The sequence below is a fragment of the Eufriesea mexicana genome, unplaced genomic scaffold (assembly GCF_001483705.2).
Source record: "Eufriesea mexicana isolate 0111107269 unplaced genomic scaffold, ASM148370v2 scaffold1824, whole genome shotgun sequence".
In the NCBI taxonomy this organism is placed as follows: domain Eukaryota; kingdom Metazoa; phylum Arthropoda; class Insecta; order Hymenoptera; family Apidae; genus Eufriesea; species Eufriesea mexicana.
Window position 1 is genome coordinate 709,218 of NW_016909928.1, and position 13,513 is coordinate 722,730.

The following is a 13,513-nucleotide window of genomic DNA, read 5'->3' on the forward strand; positions in this document are numbered from 1 at the left end:
TAGAATAGGTGATAATGTACTGGTGCACAATGATCATAAAATAAATTGGATACAGAATGGTTAGGACCAAACACGATGAATAAAGTCCATACACCGTATTACGAGTTGATTATAAATGACAAAATTAGAAAAATACATGGAAATAGACTCAAGCTTTATTTTCCAGGAAGATCATCTGTATCGCCTTCACCGGGTACGTCGCGACAGGAATAGGATTAAAAGTAATACCATTACGAGAAAATTCGGTATTTCACGAAATAACCAAGAAAGCGTATCTTTTTAATAATGAAGTAAATATCTATATAGGTTTAGATACTAGCGATGTGTATGATAAATTAGATAGTTTAGAAAAATTCTTAGAATCCGTTCACCGTAATTGTAAGGATAATTGTAACCTGAAGGATAAAATGGAAGTACTGGATGAGCGAATAAAAAAATTGAGAAATCTGGAATTGCATTTGAAAATCATGACCCATAATCGTTATAGGCCAGGATTGTTAAATACTATAGGATCAATCTCCAAGTCACTGTTTGGGACACTAGACGAAAACGACTTAACGGTGAAAAACGCAAATATAGACAAGTTGTTCGACGATGAAAATCAATTAAAAACATTAATTAGTAATCAAACAGCACTCATTCGAAAAATAGTAAATTCAGACAGTCTTAAACAAATTGACAAACTTAACGTAGACTCACAGAAGATAGAACAAAGAATTACAAAAGATGAGGTAATGACCAAGTACATCATAAAAGCCGAAAGAGTAATATACGACTTACATTTTTCATGCGACGAACTATTGAATACGATCATCTTAGCAAAACAAGGACTAATAAGTCCACAAATCACAGACCAGGACATGTTCATTAAAGCCTACAAGGGTGCACTAGACGCCGAAATTTTAAATACAGTCATAGCGCCAAAGAAAGAGAACTTCCAGTTTATTCTTGACATAGCCGATTTAAAAGCATTTACTATGAAGAATAAAATCTTCTTTAAAATAACCGTACCGTTAATACCAAACTTGGAATGGGATATAGTCAGGATATATCCAATACCAAGTAAGAAAAATAATGTATTTATGATTCCTTTAGCAGAACGTCAAACTTATTTATTGGCCGGATTGAATTATGTAAACGTGGATAATGAATATGTCAATCAAAACTGTAGGAGTAAAGCAGGTATTACCATGTGCAGGCAAACACACCCAATACACAACAGACATACTAAACACGACTGTATATCCCAATTGATTAATTATGGTAATGGCGTAAAAATTTGCCAAATAGTAATACTAAAAATAAAGGAAATAACGTTTATCCCGTTAAAAGCATCAAACCAATTCATTGCAATACCAGAACGACCAATCGAAATGAATATGCGGAACTAAACATGAAATAGTGTAAGAATGTATATAGGAGTAGTATCTGGAGTGTGTACGGATGGATGAGCGACCTTGCGCAAGGATAGGGTGAACGGAATGCTTATGGAAGTATCAGTTACGAGTGAAAAGAGTTAGGTATGCGTCTAAATGTTTGGGGTACGTGACCCACTGGGTGTTTGGGCTACGAAGAATGCGTGGGAAAGCGTGATTGGGAAAGAGAGCATGGGTATAGATGAGGATAGAATGAATGAGTTAAATAGGGGTACAAGGGCGTGGGCAAGGCAGTTCCTGTAAAAGAGTTCCGTTAGGACAGAGTCGTTAGAGAGAGTCTAAAGAGTTTTACGTTAGCCGTTAGAGTGCTACGCGGCGCAAAACTGATCCGATAGTTTGTGTCGAAAATTGCGGCGCGGCGCAAAACTGCTGCGCAGGGCAGTGTGTTTTTGGTGCTCCGTGAGAGTAAACGTATTCTAACCTCGCGCATAATTTGTTACTAGAGTGCATTCTTATACTTTTAAAATAATTTTTTACCGTTATTATATATTATTTAGCAAAAATAACCATGTCATGTGCTTTTACTTCGGGCGATGATTCGATCTCTAGTGATTATGTGGAGAGTGAAACAACGAATTCAAACAGTGATGATAGCAGTATTATAGTGCATCGAAAAAAACGATTGAGAATTCAAAATGAGTCTTCTACTTCAAATTCATCTTCAGAAACAGATGAAACACCAACTTTCGCCAATATTCCTCCGACAGAAGTGTTTTCTAAAGCAACAAATAATTTTTTCGAGACTTCTGGACCTAGACGGGCGCCTCCTTCTGATGCCACACTCACAACCTATTTCAATTTATTTTTTACTATGTCATTGCTCAAAACCATCGTAAAGGAAACGAATCAAAATGCTACCCAGTTTTTGGCTTCACATGCAGCTCCTGCAAATTCTCGAGCAAAAAAGTGGACACCGACAACAGTACACGAAATAAAAGCCTTTATTGCAGTCTTAATCGAAATGGGGATTACGAGAAGGCCAACAGTTTATAGTTATTGGATAAAAAATTCCCGATATATACCATGGTTTGGAAAAATGTTTTCAAGGGATAGATTTCAGCTGATTTTGAAGTTTTTTCACTTGGTTGACAATAGGTTATTATTTGAACCAGGCCATCCAAATTATGACCCGTGTGGCAGGTTTGATGTGCTTGTCAAACACGCAAACACTGTATTTCAGCGACATTACATACCGAACCAACAATTGTCTATCGATGAGTCGTTAGTTGGTACTCACTGCCACTCTGCCATAAAACAATACATCCCAAACAAGAAACATCATAAATGGGGGATCAAATTTTGGATGCTTTGCGATTCGGTTTCTAAATATTGATTGGGCTTTTCTGCTACAAAGGAGCTAAAAGCACAGACGACAGAGATTCACTAGAAAAATATGGTCTTGGATTTGCAGTAGTGCAAAAATTGCTTTGAATTGGAAATTATCTAAACAAAGGTTACCATTTGTTTACAGACAATTTTTACACAAGCTTACGCCTGGCCAAATCCCTTTTGAAACAGAATACATACCTAACTGGAACAATAAGACGCAATCGAAAAGAGATTCCTCCAGAAGCTAAGAAAGCAACCGTAGGGGAAGCCAAATACCTAGCACATAAAGGATATTTTGATGTGTTCTTTCAGAGACAAAAAGTCCAAAACAAACCCAGTCATATTGATCTCATCCAATGCAGATACTGAGAATGTGACGATCAAGAAAAAGAAAGGGAATTTTGAATACGAAAAGGTGAAACCGAGCGTGATTGATGACTACAATAAATACATGGGAGGTGTGGATGAGTCGGACAAAATGTTATATGTGTATTTGGACGAGCGAAGAACCCTAAAATATTGGAAGAAAGTAGTATTCAATTTATTTGGAAGAATGGTGCTGAACTCTTATATTTTATATGTCTCAAACACTACTGAAAAACAAATTACTCGGCTCCAATTCACATCGAAGATTATCGAAGATATCGAAAAGGAGTGGATGAATCATAAAAATAGCGTGTCAACACAACCATCTTCATCAACCAAAAGATTTGCTCTGGAAAAATTACCAGGACGTAGCTTACGCCAGTGCGTGGTGTGTAGAAAAATAGGGAGTGTAAAGCGATCCCGACTTATTTGCGCCCGCTGTAAGAAAGGCCTACATGCTGTTTGTGCGGCAAAGCATACTTGTTGAGATATTTTTCTTTATTATTTTTATTTCCAAAAACGAAAAAATTAAGACAATAATATTGATATGTTATGTTTATTATTTTATTCATGTCAAAGAACATTTTTCCTTTATAATAAAAAAAGAATAATAATAATTAAATCATATTTGTCTAAATTAGAGTGTTTTATTTGACACCATTATTCTTTCCTTTAAAATAATCAAAATAGGCATAGCACTTTTCATACATATTTACAAAAATTGCTTAGCACTAAAACGGTTAGAGAATATTCGGCTAGTTCAGACTGTTATGTCCTTAGATTAGTGAACCCCCCCTTATAATAGTAAGTTTGTTAGGAGCAGCGTTACTACGTACGGATAAGAGTTGTGATTTAGTGTATGGAGATAATCACATGCGAATTGGGGGAACCAAGAGGAAACGTGTCGTTCGAAATTAGTATTAAAGAAATTAATACTCCTAGTTACAAGAACTTTGAATCAATATTGGAACAATTAAAAGACACACCTAAAATAATGAGTAACATAAACGGATATCAAAATAAGATAGATGAAATAATGGACCGCACAAACTCTCTTAGTTTTTCACACAGAATAACTAATGTAAGGGAATGGGGATTATCAATACTACAAGTGTTGGGATATGTGGCACTGGCCATAATAACCATATGGGGACTAGATAAGTTAGGAATATTAAATTGTATCAAAAACTGCATGCCTAACAAATTATGTATTCACTTATTATGTTGTAAGACAAAAAACAGTGCGATAACTAACAGAATAGACACAGGAACCAGACCAGCACCAACTGCACCTATCAACATATATACAGAAACACCACAGTATACCATGCAGGACGAAGACCATCTAACGTTTGAACCCAGGCAAGTGAAGTTTCACAGATCAATCTTACGCAAGAAATAATTTGGAGGATCAAATTCAATCTTAGTCGGGGAGAGTGTCACCGACCAAATTTCCGATAACACTCGGAGTCAACGATAACCAAAAATAGCCGCATGAGAACATCGGAAAGACAATCATACAGAAGCTGAATCATGGACCACGCGTCTAGTGGTGACAACCTAAAACTAATCAAACAACAAACAGTCCCAAAGGTAAGGACTTTGCCCTAAGTCAAAGGTCCTACTAGAGAGGGGACACCAACCCAATATAAAAATACCGTCTTCGGCAGAACCAAGGCATTCTGTAAATCATCATCACCTCGTTCTGCTCGTCTATTCTACGCGTAAACTAATTATAACTTTGTAATTTGTTAACCGGAAATAAAGAGAGGTACGATTGAGTTCGCTCAATCGGCTCAAGTTTCTTTTTTATTTTCGTTTCAAATCACTTTCCGTGACAAGAGCATGGGTATGAAAGAGGATAGAGTGCATGGTTTTAAATAGGGATGCATGGACGTGAAGCGGACAGTTTTTGAGGAGTCTTTAGAACGGAGTTGTATAGAAAGAAGTATAAGTTGTTAGTCGTTTAGTTGTATTTGTGTCGTGGAATGAAGCTGTAATCTTAAGTTGTAGTTGTAGTTGTAATAGTTGATCTATTTATATTCGTAGGCTTTATCGTAACCACACATTGTCAATCCATTATTATTAATTAATAAATAGAGTACTATTATTTACCAGCACCATAGTCTCTACAATAGTAAATAGGGCAGGAATTAGGGCACTAAAATTTGAAGCAGGGATAAAGAACTCGTCTGGAAGGGTATTAGCCAAGGAAAGTTTAAAAGGAAAGGAAAGTGGCAGATATCAAACTAGAAGTTGGAAACATAAAGAAATATTTTACCAAAGATATTATAAGAATGTATGTGGGAATTGAATATAAGAACAGCCCTGAAAGAATGTTAAGTGTTTGGGCTTGGTAAGAAAGTGACCGCGTGCAAGAGGATCGAATGTAAGGGATGTTTATGACAGAGCCGAATGCGATAAACGAGTGAAAGTCTATGAATGCGCCTGAGTGTGTAGGATACGTGACCGACCGATTGAAAAAGAGAACGTGGGTATAGACGAGGACAGAATGAATGGTTTGAATAAGGGTACAAGGGCGCGGACGAGGCAGTCTCCAGTGATCTTCTAACAAACTCCAAGAGGTCTATAAGTATAAGCTTATTGTATTAAGAAGTAATGCAACATTACTTTATCCCATTCCCCCAAACCGATCCTACATACATATTTAAAAATCTATGTAACCATTACCACAGTACACACTTTACTGACTCTGACACTGACACTGAATTCTGAATTGCAAGTGACTCATCCAACTACTCTCTCATTTGTTCTCGTTCCTCTCATATATTACATAAATATACACAGTCTATACCACACTACGTTTTTGTAATTTGGTGAAAAAACTCCGAGATACCCTGTATATAGTTTTTAAGATCAAATATAAAGTCACTGCAGAAAATAAGGTATTCTGTGAGCAACTTTCACCGCTACCCATTGTCTTCCGGCGGGAAAAAACTCTTCGTTGGAGTTCTAGGAAGGCCTTGCTGAGGCCTAAGGACAACAACCACAGATGGGGATGCTAGACGTCAAGCTGGGACGTCTGGACTGGAGCTCAGCGGAAGAGGCTACGAACACGCGAAGACAAGGCGACGGAGAGGGGACACGCCCTATAAAACAACGAGGGATATTTTTTTGGGACACTATCCGACTAGCATACGGAGAATACAGAAGTTACTCAGAAGCAGTAGTTTCACTGAAATCCTTTCCTACAATTCTGAGCAATTCTAAAAATTAATTTTTAGTATCTCAAAATTACACAAGAGGTACACAAAAATGATGTATACTTATTATGAAAATTAGAAGAAATTAGAAATATATGTCAATCAAAATACGTATAGTTAGCTTGTTCAGCATTGGTAGAATAAAAATAAAATAGGCTGAAAGATGAATACTCTGTACATTGAGAAATAATAATTATTAATAATAATATATAAAAAAATAAATTGCTGGTAAATATTTATTCGCCCCGAATTACTTATCAATTTGTGATTCGGCTTACTATGAAATAAAAATTATAGAAATGAGTAATATAGATTGTAATTAGAGGAACTTTCTTTAATAAGTGGATGACATATTTAAATAAAACCATAATCTTCAAGAAGTCTTTAAGAGTTTCTAAGATAGTGGCTAAGAAGTCAAAGTCGAGGGTACCCGTAGCGGATCTCTCTTGTTCGTAGCCGTTAATCTACGTATAAGCTTATTGTATCTTATTAAGAAGTAAAGCAGCGCTTTACTTTAGCTCATCCACACAAGGCGATCCTACATATATATTATGTAGTAATATAGAAACAAATGAACCTTTTTATGTACACAGAAGATTGAAACAGTTAGAATTTTGTCTGGAAAACGCCTCACAGCTAAAATCGTACATTTAAAAAAAATTGTTTATCAAGTTGCTTGAATTAAATTTTAGTATTTTGTTGGATTCTCTCGATTACGTTCTACCTCGCGCAATCTATTTTCTATCGATCTTACCAATTTTTCAGTAAAACTGACTTCAATTTTACTCCGTTCCTTTATTAATGCTCTTTTTAAATCATATTTATTTTTAATGGTATGTTTCCAAATTCTAATTTCTAGTTCGTGCCAGATGTGTTCTATAACGTTCAAATCAAATAGTTGCGGTATTTACTATTTTGGGATAATTATAAAGGAGTCACATTCTAGCTACAGGCAACGCATGTTTAAGATCGTCGTCGCTAAAAAATTTAAAGCGGTCTAAAATTCCTAATTTGTCAGCACGGCTCTAAATTATTTTTCAAAATATTCACATAATCGTATTTATTCACATTGCCTTTGATAAATGCTAAACTACCCATTCCAGCAGCAGATATAGAACCCCAAGCCATTACTGATTGACCTCCCTGTTTCACGGTACAGTTTAAATTTTTGATTTTGAACTCTACATTAGCTCATCGTCACACCGTAATTTTACCACCTGTATGAAAGATATTAAATTTACTTTCATCTGTAAAGATAGTTTTCCAAAACTCGAAATCTTTGTTCAAATAGCCCTTTGCGAAATGTAATTTCTTTTTTTCTATTTTTCTCTCATAGAAGGTTTATTCCGAGCTGGAATTTGGGCAATGAAAATTTTGTTTTCTTAACACTCTTCTTGTTGTTTCCGGATTTACACTTTTTCCTAAATATGTTTCGAATTCGTTAATAAATTTAGGAATACTAAATTAAAGTAGGGATACTAATTCTCGGATTATCTCTAATTTTTCGCACTGTCTACTTTTCATCATGCGCATTCAACTTCTTGTTTGGAGCTTTTCTTGACTTATTACTTGTTCTATTTTCGCTTTCATGTATACAATATATACGTAGACTGTATACTATCTGTATAGTATACTGAATATTAATACTAACAACAATATGCTGGACAGTACTGACATTTCTGTTAATAATCTTCGCAATTTTATGATAACTTTTACCATCTTCAAAATTTCTTACAACAATTAATCACTTTTCCACCGTAGATTTCCTTTATTCTAGATCTTTATTACTTTTCAATTTTAATTTTGATTTCTAACGCGAGTTTACTGCTTGTTACCGAGCTAAACGATAAAATCTTTCATATATTTCATGATTTTCCTTTGGTGCCAGAGGTTTCCCGCAAAAGATAATGGAAATTTCAATAGTGTACGATTTTGGCTGTGAAGCGTTTTTCAGATTGAAACCTAGCAACTTTATTTTTCTTAATACCTAGGAAAGTTCATTTATTTTTATAGTACTACATAATAAATATAAATACATTTGCAGTATGTACCAATCAAATTCGTTTACCCAAATTATCTCTAAACTTTTTTATGAGACGAAACATTTTCTGATATATGTTGTACGATTTTGGCTGTGACTCACTGTACCTTCTTTGAGTAATCAAAGAATTTAAAAGAAAAAATATATATATCGTAGTTATTTCACAATTACAAGCCCATAATCCCAATATATATGTAGTAACATCAGGTTGAGGAACAGTGCGGAGGGACCCTTGAGCCCGTCTAGCTGGCAACGTGCAATAGTGTTCTAGGTTTCAGTCTGAATGTTTAGCAGAGGTCTGAAGTGCGCGTGGAAGGACGAGTGACCGTGTGCATGGATCGAGTGAACGGGATATTTATGACTGTCCGGAATGCGAGTGAAGGACGAAAGGCACCCGAGTGTTTAGAGTGCGTGGGTCACCTCGAAAGCGAGGCTATGGGAAATGCGTGTTTGAAGAAGAAAGCCTGTGAATGAACGAAGACAGAGTGCATGGTTAAAATGAGAGCGCAAGGGCTGCCCGGAAACAGTTCTGTGGGTGAACAAACAGAAGAAGTGTGAAAGACAGTCCTGCGTGAGAACATATAGAAAAAGTGTGAAGATAATGCGAGTGTGAATATTTAGTCGATAGTCCTTTAGCTTGTAATTTATTCTAGTCTCTTAGCTCGAAATAAAATATATATTGAAAGCAATAACACCTTTATTTCCGTATATTTGCCAATCGAAACCATATCCCAATATATATAATGTCCTTCATACGTTTCCAAGCCAACCGTAGATCCCTCACTTAAATCCCAACAAGCACCTGTAGTAAGAACTCAATAGAAGAAGTAGAAAATATAACATCCAAAGATCCCTTAAAACAAAATATCTTAGCAGTGTAACACTTTATAGATTCAAATGTCACTAAAAAATTAGTTAATAGTATGGAAAATAGTCTCCAAAAGGTTATTAAAGCCAAGGTTGGCAAAACCAGTAACTAAAATATAACATAATATCTATTATGTTCTATCATGATTATTCAAACTGCGTTTGAATATTTTCAATGTTAAAATGTACTTATCCATGAAAACTGTTATACAATTTGTTTAAATATTGTTTAATTTCTCTCTAAGTTTACATACATTTAGAAAATGTATGCATATTAGTGTGAAAATAATTTTTGAGAAAAAATTGAAATTTACTATACAATTTTTATATAATAAATTATTTTCTACCATGTCGTTTGTATACTTTCTTTGTTCACTGTACAACAGTTTGAAATAGTTACTTTCGTAACATTTTTAAACCCTAGTGTATAGAGATTGTAGATATGTAAACTACTTATATGCAGAGTACACGTGTAATATATAATGTAAACACCTTCTTGCAAATATCTCGAAAACCAAAGTAGATTATGCCTTATACGCAAAGTAAAAAGTTATTTCAAATCTTTATCTCTGCCACATATTCAAAAATCATTGAAATCGAAGGATAAGCTGTTTATCGACAAACTCTCTTATTAATTAATAAAGCAAATGAAGGTAAAATTTCAAACTATTACAACTTCAATCTTTTTGATGGACTTGAAATACATTGTAAAAAGTGTTATTCGTTATTTGTAAACTTATTAGAATAGTGCAAGTCAAAGTGTTCATACTCTATGCAGTTGAACAGTTAGCTGTTTAAAAGATAGTCAGAATATGTTATCAAATAAGAATACGTTAAAAGAATATAAATGAAATGGAAAGAGTACAAAAGAATATGTTATCGATTAAGTTATCAAAGCTACTAAAATTATACCTTTAAGGTACAATGTTTATATAGTTTTTCTTTGCCATTGTTACTTGTTTTAGATTGTTTAGAGTACATAAATATATATATAAAAGCCTCGTTCAAAGAAATTAAAATTCCAACTAGGAGAAAATCGTTATTTTTAAATCCCATCTCAAATAAGTTAGTAATTTTAATATTACAAAAAAAAATTTTTTAAACTGAAATATGAAACAAGGGCTAGAAGCGTCATGGACGTAAAAATTTGTTTATTTTAAACGTCTTGACATCTAGAGGCTGCTGAGGGAACTACAATCACAATCTCTTCGAATGCGGCTTTCCATTTACAGGTAAGTTCCTTCGATAGTTCAATTATATGTAGTATATACTAAAGTATATTGAGATACAGAAATATCTCAATAATACGAAAATACTTTGCTATCACATGGTTAGAATAGCAGAGACGACCGTGTCTAATCTGCATATTTATATTTTTTTCATTTGTAATTATACCTTAAAAACGACTTTCAGCAAGGTTGGCCGTATTGGCATTTGATATTATTTATCGGTATTTGACATATTTCTTTTTAATATTATTTAACGATATACGGTATATGATATCGCATTTCAAATGTCATTCAGATAGCTAGGGTCACATAATTAGAGGGTGACAAGCCGGCGCATATTTGGACTATAACAAAGGTTTAACAAGAATTAGCAGAAAATGTAAACAGCTGCACTTAAGCAATGTGTGATTAGATTGAAACATAACGTTCAGATCTCTACACATTAGGAAGTAGAAAAAAGCTTTTTATATCGAGGACCCCGGTTTAAGACTTTTAAAAGTCGTTCCTAAGTATCGACATTCCGTAACCACTCTTATCTACAGCTGCAACGTTAATCATGTGACCAAGAACCTTCACGCAACTTCGACAATACATTGAAGCCTGTTTTACCGATAAACATGTTATTTTTGTTAGTCATAAGATTATTCTGCTATATAAAAAACCAAAACCAAATAAAGTCAATATTAAGCTGAATGTCAAGTCCACAAAACTACGTCATACGTTTAATAACCTGTTATCCTGTTTTGTTACGTTAATAAGCACATTTGCGACTTGCGCTACGTCCCTTATTGTTAGTATTACGGTCTAAGTCAAACTAAAGGAATATTTACAATATATTTCATTTTTCAAATTATTAAATATCTTAAGCTTGAATAAACTCATTTCAATCGCTTGATATCTCACTCGCGTAAACACATTATTTCTTTACTGTAAATATCACATTGTCCCGTAACACTCACGTGAATGTTTTTTTTATACTTTCTGCTAATTCTTGTCGAATGAACTATAGCGTCAAATTTTTAAATATCGGCAAACTAAACGGACGTATATACTACGATGCTCAGCACATATGTAACGAGAATACTTAAAATAATTACCTCAAAAAAATGCACGAACGAATAGAAACTTCAATCATATTCTATAATATCCATTACAATTCTTCGTTCTGCCTTCCTCCCTTCTTCTTTACGACGTAGACATAGATAATTAATTCTTCCAATGTCTTCAATGTTTGTAATTTTCCGTCTTCTTTGGCCTTAATCAGCTTTTTTTTTATACACAATCGGATAATGTTTCAAGGACCGGTTTTTTTAGCCGCAAAAATCGTATTCCAAGCTATGCATTTAGCTTTGCAAGCAACGTTATTCCATGTTGTATTTGAACTCGTGTAATGCAGGATCAGAGAACCACTTATAAAATTTTTGCCTTCTGTAGAATTTCTTCTGGGAAAAATTCATACTCGTAACACTGTTTATTTATAAAATATTCATTGTTACTACTTAGATTTTAATCACAATAATACACTTTCATAAAGTTAAAACTATTTTTTCTCAAATTTAAATTAATTATTGTTAAATGTTTTAAACGTATATCTTACCTGACTTGCAAGATATATCAGAATTTTGTAAGAATTGTATCCCACTGGGAAGGGCTGGGACTTGAAGTTAGTAGTTCGGACATCCCTGCTACTACAATCTATCAAATATCCATTATTATTCATTTTTAATACCACGATAATGTATTTATGTATTTTCAAAATTATATCGATATCGAAGAATACTAAACATATGGCTTACCTGATTAGTTACTCATACTGCAAACTAGAAAAGCACAAGTTAATTGTTTGACACTATTTTACTCTATCACTACATCATCTCTCGCTACTACTCTTCTCACCGTCTCGATTTGAAATGAACAGAAGCGAAACGCAATTTGCGTCGTTCTCACCAGCTTTACAGTCACGCCGTTACTTTCCCCACTCCCCATGCTACATCGTTCACCACTTCTAATCTTTTGCTCTTACTTTCCTGTTGAAAATATGGGAATCTAGCGCACTCCTGGCAGCTTTGTTTATAATCGTAGTGTTGTCATATTTCACCCATTCCATTTTTTTTTTTTTTTAAATCTTACAAAGACACTAGGATACAAAGATTATATGGGATTTTTAGCAACTAAAACCCTCACAGTAGTTATCCTTGTCTTGATGAGGGAGCACTAGGAACTCAAAACGAACACAACCGATGTTTTCCCGTGGAATACCCTTGATGTCGAAAAGGTCTACTCCGGAGACTCATCTGGATATGTCGCTAGCACCGTGCTTCGTCGACCACGGTGTTCCTAATAGCCGTGCCCCACTCGATCTGCCAATGCTCCATCCGTGCCGAAGCACCGAGGTAAGGGCGACGATCCCCCGCCTACAGCCTGAACGTGAGATTTAAACCTTAGGGAGCGGAATGCTCTCACAAGAGAGTATTTCTTTCCATAACCTCACGCTCTGTACCATCTATGGAACGATGGCGAACAGCGAAAAGTCCCGATCCAGGTACTAGAAAAGGACATGGCACTCACTTGCACAGGCTTGGCACTCCAGTATGTCCAGCTCGTCTTCGAAATAATGGCATTGTGCCGTCCCTTCCCATTTTATCTTGTGCGAATATTCAGCGAAACAACCATGCCAATGAGTACCTGCGTGAGGCTTCCGCCACAGTTCTTCAATACTTGAAGCACAGTCCCGAGTGGTCCGATCGTCAAAAACCTGAACGAAAGTGAATTTTTTGATATCGTTGAAAATCCATAGAATTTTAACCATATATTCTCATAAATATAAAGTAGGTTATGGTATTGAAATTGCTATAAGTTATTCAGAATTTTTTTCTGAAATTTTAAAAATAGGAAAAAGTGCCTGTATGGTAATCGCGTTTTCCGTTGAACTTGACATACTTTACACTATATTTTTATAACGATAAAGATCAACTTATTTCTGTTGATATAGTATTGAAGTGTACCCTCATATCAATATAT